The 5,780-nt window shown below is 41.5% G+C and overlaps 1 protein-coding gene across 1 annotated transcript in view; it reads left to right on the top strand.

Moving 5' to 3' along the window:
- LOC116686435 (melanocortin receptor 5) overlaps positions 1 to 5,780 on the top strand; it is a 30,033-nt gene that overhangs the window by 16,742 nt on the left and 7,511 nt on the right. The window lies entirely within an intron of this gene.

The raw sequence follows: 5,780 nt of genomic DNA, 5'->3' as shown, positions 1-5,780 counted from the left end.
AAATGAAAAAGCGCAGCTTGACTTAGTGTGATCCGCTCATCGCGGCCTAATCGGTTGCACGTTTGCCGAACGATAAAAATATCTACTTTATTTATTTACTTCTGTATTTATTTTTAAATATGGTAGACCTGGTCCTCCATACGGGTCAAGATCAGGACACAAAATGTCTCCTTGGAAAGGCTCATCACAAAGCTCTGTCTTCTACAAGACATGCCCGGATGAGACAAGTCCGACCTATGCCCTTTTTTTTTCTAACTAAACCCCTGAAAGGACTTTGGTTGAACCTTTTTTTTTTTTTCTTCTTCTTAAACAAGGATCTAACTTGTTTTGCAAAATGGACTATCGAAACTAAATGGATTATTTTTATTTTGGATTATACTTTACATTCTATGGACAATCTTGAATGTTGTCACCAAGGAATCTTGAGTGTATGCTTACCATGCATAAATGTAAGAATTGCCCTTTACCCGTCAATTAGGGGCTGGGGTGTTGAAGCCATTACACTGACTTTTGTTTTATACCTCTTCACATGCATGTAATTTATAATCATACTGACACCTATAGTCAAATGATGCTGATCATAATTACTGTTTATCATGTTGACGTGATATTGATGATGATGGGGGGTGTTGACTTTATATGTAGACCTCACCTAGCACAGGTGGAGGTGTGTGTATGTCTAGAGAGCGGAAGGGTAAACTATTTTCAACAGCATTTTGTGAGACAAACGATTTTATTTTTGTTGGAGTTGTGCAATAAACGGATCATTGTGACACTATGAACAAATGCGCGTTGATATACTGGCCAGTCCTACACCATTGTTCCTACAATGATTATCACAACCATGGTTTGGTCAGAAAAAAAGTAAGATGGGAAAATTTGCCAGCTCCTTATGCTGTTCCAGCCCCCTCATTCAACCGAGGCAGACCATTAACCCTGGTAATTGTCTAAATTTGGTCTGAAAAACTTGAATTCTTTGAACAAACACAGCCATCGAGTTTTCAGTGGTCGTGGTATCATTCAAAGTAGGTTGTAAAAAAATTAGACACCTCTGCGTTGGGCTTCGTCCACATTACTGTTTAAAAACAAATGTTTTGTGCTCTACTATGCATTATGTTCTGCTACATCATATGAACTGTTCACTATTCACTAACATTCTGCTATTCTACTGTAACTTTTACCATAATACCCTTCACTAGTTCACAACATTTTTTGGCACGACAGTGACATGGATTCAATTTTATAGTTAAATGTACTGATGAGGTAAAACATTCCAGTAGTTCTCGGGAAGGAAAAAAGAAAATTGATAATTTTTCTTCCACTTTCCTATTTTGTTAACTATCCCGTCATTTGGGCAATTAACAAGACTTGGGTTGGGAGCCATACTTCACTCTATACACAATTCAATTTAATTCAATTCAATTTTATTTATAGTATCAAATCACAACAAGAGTTATCTCAAGACACTTTACAGATAGAGCAGGTCTAGACCACACTCCAGAATCCACAAGGACCCAACAGTTCCAGTAGTTTCCTCCAGAGCAAGTAACAGTGCGACAGTGGCGAGGAAAAACTTCCTTTTAGGCAGAAACCTCGGTCAGACCCAGGCTCTTTGGAGGCGGTGTCTGACGACCGGTTGGGATTAGAATGAAGAGTTTGTTTGTAGTAATTCTTTGTAGCATAGAAGGGCACTGTGGGTGTTACAAGGCACAGCAGGACGTAGCTGGGCACCGCAGAGCGTAGCAGGATGTAACATGGCATCGCAGGACATGTAGCGGGACCATGGACAGCTGCTACCCTGATTTTTGGCGCCTCCCTGATCCGAGGAAACATGCTGGGGGGAAAAGAACATAAGGACTCCGGGGAATGACTCCCCGGAGCTAGGTTAGTAACAGCATTTCTGGGACTGGATGCACACAAATGGAAAGATAGAAAGATAGATGAGAGAGGAGCTCAGTGTGTCAAGGAAGTCCCCCAGCAGTCTAAAAGAGAGAGAGAGAGAGAGAGACATGACCATCCCACTGTCTAGCGGAGGTGCTATGGGAGAGTGGAGAGAGAGAGACAGGACCATCCCACTGTCTGCGGGGTGGCTTGAGAGAGAGAGGAGAGAGAGAGAGAGAGGAGAGAGAGAGAGAGACATGACCATCCCACTGTCTAGCGGAGGTGGCTATGCGAGAGTAGAGAGACATGACCATCCTCAGCGAGGTGCTATAGGAGAGAGAGAGAGAAGAGAGAGAGGAAGAGACATGACCACCACTGTCTAGCGGAGTGGCTATGAGAGAGAGAGAGAGAGAGGACATGACCTCCCCCTGTCTAGCGGAGGTGGCTATGAGAGAGAGAGAGAGAGAGAGAGACATGACATACCCACTGTCTAGCGGAGGTGGCTATGAGAGAGAGAGAGAGAAGACATGACCATCCCACTGTCTAGCGGAGGTGGCTATGAAGTGAGAGAGAAGAGAGAGGAGAGACATGACCATCCCATTGTCTAGCGGAGGTGGCTATGAGAGAGAGAGAATTCAATTTTATTTATATAGTGCTTAATCACAACAACAGTTATCTCTTTGCTAATAGCGGCGTAACTAAGGGATGGCTCAGGACTCTCCTGAGCCAGCCCTAACTATAAGCTTTATCAAAGAGAAAAGTCTTAAGCCTACTCTTAAATGTGGAGATGGTGTCTGCCTCCCGAACCCAAACTGGAACCTGGTTCCACAGGAGAGGAGCCTGATAGCTGAACGCTCTGGCTCCCGTTCTACTTTTAGAGACTCTAGGAACCACCACTAATCCTGCATTCTGGGAGCGCAGCGCTCTTGTAGGGTTGTAAGGTACTATGAGCTCTTTAAGATAAGATGGTGCCTGACCGTGAAGAGCTTTGTAGGTCAGGAGAAGGATTTTAAATTCTATTCTGGATTTTACAGGAAGCCAATGCAGAGAAGCTAAAACAGGAGAAACGTGATCTCTTTTCCTGGTTCCCGTCAGAACACGTGCCGCAGTATTCTGGATCAGCTGTAGAGTCTTTATGGATTTTTTTGAGCAGCCTGATAGTAAAGAATTGCAGTAATCCTACCTAGAAGTAACAAATGCATGGACTAGTTTTTCTGCATCATTTTTAGACAGGATATTCCTGATTTTTGCAATATTACGTAGGTGAAAAAAGGCGATCCTTGAAATTTGCTTTAAGTGGGAATTAAAGGACATGTCCTGATCAAAGATGACTCCAAGATTCTTCACAGTGGTGCTGGAGGCCGGGTGATGCCATCCAGAGTAACTATATCTTTGGATATGCTCACGGAGGTCTTGTCCGAGAGCAATAACTTCAGTTTTATCTGAGTTTAACATTAGAAAATACAGGTCATCCAGTTTTAATATCCTGAAGGCACGTTTGAAGTTTAGCTAACTGATTATTTCATCCGGCTTGATTGATATATAACTGAGTATCATCTGCATAACAATGAAAGTTTATGGAGTGTTTCCTAATAATACTGCCTAAAGGAAGCATATAAAGTGAACAGGATTGGACCGAGCACAGATCCTTGTGGGACTCCATGACTAACCTTGGCGTGCACAGAGATTTATCGTTAACGTGAACAAACTGAGATCGATCTGATAAAATAGACTTAAACCAGCTTAGAGCAGTCCCTTTAATCCCAATTAAATGTTCCAATCTCTGTAATAAGATATGATGGTCAATGGTATCAAATGCGCACAAGATCTAATAACACAAGTACAGAGATAAGTCCTTTGTCTGATGCATTAGGAGGTCATTAGTATTTTCACAAGTGCTGTCTCTGTGCTAGTAGAACTCTAAATCCTGACTGAAATCCTCAAATAAGCTTGCTATGCAGAAAGTCGCACAGCTGTTTGGCGACTGCTTTCTCAAGAATCTTAGAGAGAATGGAAGGTTGATATAGGTCTATAGTTGGCTAAAACATCTGGATCAAGATTTGCTTTTTCAGAGAGGTTTAATTACAGCAACTTTAAGTGCTGTGGTACATAGCCTGTTATAAAAGAAATTGGTCATATCCATAGCGAAGTGTTGACTAATGGTAAAACTTCTTTAAGTAGCCTAGTCGGAGGGATCCAAGAGGCAGGTTGATGGCTTGATGAAGAAATATGAATTAAATTGATAAAGTTCAAGTGAAGCAAAAGCTCTAAACATGTATCTGGTTTTACAGCTGTTTCTAAGGTTCTGAGTTTACAGATAAGTCAGTGCCAGTTAAAGGCATGTCTTGTGATTTTGCTTCTAATAGTTATAATTTTATCATTGAAGAACCTCATAAAGTCGTTACTACTAAGACTATGGGAATCTTGGCTCAGTAGAGCTGTGACCTTCTGTTAGCCTGGCTACAGTGCTGAAAAGAACCTGGGGTTGTTCCTATTTTCCTCTATTAACGACGAGTAGTACACTGCTCTGGCATTACGGAGGGCCTTCCTATACATTTTAAGACTATCTTGCCAGATTAAACGAGAATTTTCCAGTCTGGTGAGCGCCAGATCTCTTCAAGTTTCCCGATATTTGCTTTAATTTGCGAGTTTCAGTGTTATACCTGGAGCTAACCGTCTTGTTTTATTATCTTCTTTTTTAGAGGGGCAACAGAGTCGAGAGTCATTCGTAGCGAGCCTGCTGCACTATCAACAAATTGATCGATTTGGGAGGGACTCATAGCATAGGAGTCCTCCGTTACTTTGGGACTTGGTAATGAATTAAATGCTAACGGAATCGCATCCTTAAATTTAGCTACAGCACTATCAGATAGACATCTTGTATAAAAGGTTTTGCCTAACGGCGTGTAGTTCAGCAGTATAAACTCAAAAGTTATCAAACAGTGGTCAGATAAAAAGGGTTTCTTTGGGAACACTATTAAATGTTCAATTTCAACACCATATACCAGAACAAGATCGAGGGTGTGGTTAAAACGGTGAGTTGGTTTATGTACACTTTGAGAGAAGCCAATAGAATCTAATAGAGAGATAAACGCAGTGCTAAGGCTATCATTCTCATCGTCCACATGAATATTAAAATCCCCTACAATAATAACTTTGTCCGTTTTTAGCACTAAGTTTAACAGAAACTCTGCAAATTCGGATAAAAATTCAGAGTATGGACCAGGTGCTCGGTACACTATAACAAATAGAACTGGTTGCATTGATTTCCAACTTGGGTGTGAAAGACTAAGAACAAGACTTTCAAATGAGTCATAATTTAGTTTAGGTTTAGAGCTGATTAGTAGACTAGAATCAAAGATGGCTGCACAGTAACTAACGACTGATCTGTCATGGTGCGGATCCGGACTTCTAACTCACTAAGCCTCGCCTCCACGTCCAAAAATAAACTACACTTGTTTCACACGCCATTGCCGTTAAAGAATGCAGAGGAGTAACTAAACATCTCACACATCGAGCAGGAGAAAGTCGGAGAGGGGGCCGACATAACTAACTGCTAGGCTAAAGTCGCTAGCAGCTAAGCTAAAGTACGGTAGCGTTAGCTACCAAGCGTTAAAACAGCTGTTATTTAACAAAAGTCGCTAAAAAAATGAGAAGATATGTGAGTGCTTAGGCAGAACTGCTATAAGAATAAGTGTTTAGCGGACAGTTAGCCGCTGTAATAGCAAATCTAACAAACTGAACTGGTATTTAGTGAGCAGCAGAGCTACCAACACGCAACCAACACACAGGCACAGGAAACGGAAATGAGTCAGGTACGCTTACCGTAATGATGATTCACTATCCACTAGCCTTCACTTTAAACAAAACCGAAAGTGAGTAAATTGCTTGTATGGTTC

The sequence above is a fragment of the Etheostoma spectabile genome, unplaced genomic scaffold, assembly GCF_008692095.1.
Source record: "Etheostoma spectabile isolate EspeVRDwgs_2016 unplaced genomic scaffold, UIUC_Espe_1.0 scaffold376, whole genome shotgun sequence".
Lineage (NCBI taxonomy): Eukaryota > Metazoa > Chordata > Actinopteri > Perciformes > Percidae > Etheostoma > Etheostoma spectabile.
The sequence above is the reverse complement of the archived record's forward strand: the minus strand, read 5'-3'. Positions and strand labels throughout refer to the sequence as shown.